The 3209-nt window shown below is 35.9% G+C and overlaps 1 non-coding gene across 1 annotated transcript; it reads right to left on the reverse strand.

The window, feature by feature from the left end:
• Positions 1-297: 297 nt before the first annotated feature.
• LOC122817450 lies at positions 298-401 on the reverse strand. The gene has a single exon (XR_006367267.1). It is a non-coding gene; the product is annotated as a U6 spliceosomal RNA (small nuclear RNA).
• Between the last annotated feature and the right edge of the window lie 2808 nt (positions 402-3209).

The raw sequence follows: 3209 nt of genomic DNA on the forward strand, positions 1-3209 counted from the left end.
GGTATGTATTGTGCTTATGAATGTACAAATTATGCCAGTGGTGATTGCATATCTTTGTGCCAGTCTGAACATGATTCTTGTTCTGGTTTCAGCTAACTTCTTGCACTGAGGCTGTGTAAGTTAGCTAATTATTTAAAAGATTGTAGTGAGAGTTAATATTACTACAGTTCTAGATTTTAATGTAAATTTTAATGCTAAGGAATTGTTTCCTCATCATTGCTCAGATGTTGTTGAGGGAAATACAATGAGGCCTGGAAATGTTAACATTAGAACTGAATTAAGAGTTTGTTATTGCTATTATTGAAGGTGTAAAACAGAAATGAATGCTTCATCCTTGGGCAGGAGCCTTGTTAATCTTCTCTGTAAGCATTTCAATGTTAGTATATGTGCTGATGAAGCATGTATGCTGGAAATGAATGTTGACAGTATGCAATACATATCTATTCTGATCTTCCTTAAGTACTTTTAAGAGATGAAGACATTCTGACTTATATTTATCCCCTGTTAACTAGAACAATAGTTTAATACAACAATTGAGTTTCTTGTATTGCAACTGTGCTTCTTCTAGAGGTCTTGAGATGGTGTGGCTATCTCATTAAGAAATATCCACGTCTACTTTTGAAGCACCCACATTTTACAGGTTGTAATGTTATTCCCTTGATTGTTGCTATATTTTCCATAAACTCACCACTATGTCTCAGAAAGGTTTCTTTTAAATAAAACAACTATTTTAAATCCATTTCATTCTATGACACTCTTGCTCTAGTAACCAGTAATGTTTTACCATATCTTTATCTATTCTGATTTATTTTCTCATTAGCAGTCATGCTAAATGATTGAATTTGTCTGTTGCTTTTCCTTTCTTAAATTACCCATACAGATGCAGGAAAAATAAACAGACTCTGCACTGAAGCTACTCCTGCTGGGACCAAACCATAGAACCAAACTGTTTGAGGAACCATAGAACCAAACCGTTTGAGGAAGGAATGCTAATAACTGCAGGCTGCAGTTTTCTGTTAATACTTTCTCCTGTGTTCTCTGTTCAATGGACCTAGAAAAAATGGCTTTTACCTTCCCAATGTATTGCACTAGATATCTGCACTTCTGACACATAATTTCTTTCAGGTTTTCTAAAAAATACTCTGACCTCAAATGTTACTCTCAGTCTGATATGGCATTAATCATTCCAGGCTCGTCAACGCTGGGTGTGTATGCTGTGCAGGGATCATAGAAGCTGTACCAGCATTGCTGAATCTGGTGAGGGTGATGGGGTAGAATACAGGAGGTGAGCATTCGTAGTCTGGAAGTCTGGCTGCTTTTTATGCTAGAGTGGGAAAGAAGAGACTGACAAAAAAGAGATTGACTGCAATGTGTTAAAAGAAAAAAAGTGAGATGCATGACTACATTGTTTCATAAAGTCATAATTGAAGCTTACATTAAATTTATATTTTACTCACTGTACTTTTACTTTCTTTTCTTTCATGAATACATTTTGTTTGTTGTTTTGTTTCCCACCAGAAGGGTACTAGCTAGAGGACATCCTTGCATGTCTTGATAGCAGGGATACTGTTGCTTCAACAAAAGTTATCATTTTCACCATTTTGCTTATATTCACGACCGGAGAGTCAGAATGGCAGTTGTACATTCACACAAATGCGCAGAGACAAAGACAATAATATTTTTTGTGACTGAATGGGACAGTGATTGTACTTTGTTTTTCATAATAAAGGAAGGCCTTGTATTTGCACTTATTTATTCTGCTTTGTTTTACTTTGGGTTGCCACCTGTCCTTCTATGCACAGGAGTGGCCCTATTTAATAACTGTGTTATGTGAAAAACTCTGAAAAAAGTTTGAATGTCTTGAGATTTTAGGGAAAATATGTTTTTGATTTTCCTCTAACTGTTGCATAAAACAGTTGTTCTGCATGTGAAACACTTTGGTGTGATATGAAGCAATACACACAACTCAAATTCTATAAAAATACGTTTTTGTTTTGGAAAAAAGTGAAGTCCAGCCCTATGTACTGTTAAAGGGTACGATTTATCCTGCAAAATTTCATGTTTTTGTAAAAGGTGGCCCAGTTTGGGCATCTAAAAAGATGTCATTCCTAATTTTAGCCATGGAACTTTTGAGGAGTCAGTCCAAGTTTTAACCATGGAACTAGTGCCATTTGACTTATGTTTGACACCACACTTCACTTTGTAGGTTCATCGGTTGTTAATTAGGCATGCAGTCCAAGGGACCATTGAAGAGAGTAGCCCAATTTCCCAGCTGCCCCAGAATACTGTCTGGTTAAGTGACTTGCTCAAAGTCACACAGTAGGCAAATGAAGGCCATGGAAATTAAACCATGTATCACTTTGAGCAGATCATTAACAGCTCATAGCCTTGTAGCACCTTACTGGCTTTGAACTTCATAATATTAGCAACAACTAAACCTTATGCATCCCAGCATTTCATCAGACTTCTAACATGAACAATGACAATATTTTAACTCTCTCAATAGCTTAACAGGGTTACTTGCTGGAAAGACATCAACCATTTTGCTGGATCTTTGTAACTCTCCAGTTATAAAATATAACTCTCTGAAACCATTCCTTAGACTTCTGAACTCTTTGATATATTACTTCTAAGGTAACATTCATTCACTCTCTAGTTAGAGGTTATAATATCTTGGATCTTATTATGTGTGAAGGCTGCCAGCCTAGCCAGATAGAATTGTGCAGATAATTCTATCATTTGTAAATATGAATGTTGAATTACAGACTAGTTTTCTTGATTGAAAGAATATGCTGTGAAATGTTGACCTTAAAATAATGTAACAACATTGCCCTCTGCTGTAAAAAAAGCTAAGACAAGCATTTCTTGTTTGTCCCTTGAAGTTCAAATTATTTCATGACTGTCTTTGATGTTTACAATTTGGCTCTGGCCGGGCTAGATGAAGGCATCCTGCCTATTGTTTTAACTTAAGGAATAATTACTTGAGTTTACATATGGAATGTTTTTTATTGATGTAGTTTCCTGCAGCTGCAAGATAACAAAAGAATGTAGTATCTGTCAGCCTGGGAACGCCAGAAAAGTGTAAAAAAGATGTGATGTTTATCAGAACTGCAGCAGCAATTTAAACAGAGAGAATCAGAAGGCATTAAGCATTTTTGTCTTGATCATCCACACTGTCTTGCTCATATGTAAGTTATCTTAGACTTGTG

Source organism: Protopterus annectens, chromosome 12.part0 (assembly GCF_019279795.1).
Source record: "Protopterus annectens isolate FY-2018-M chromosome 12.part0, PAN1.0, whole genome shotgun sequence".
NCBI classification, from domain to species: Eukaryota; Metazoa; Chordata; order Ceratodontiformes; family Protopteridae; genus Protopterus; species Protopterus annectens.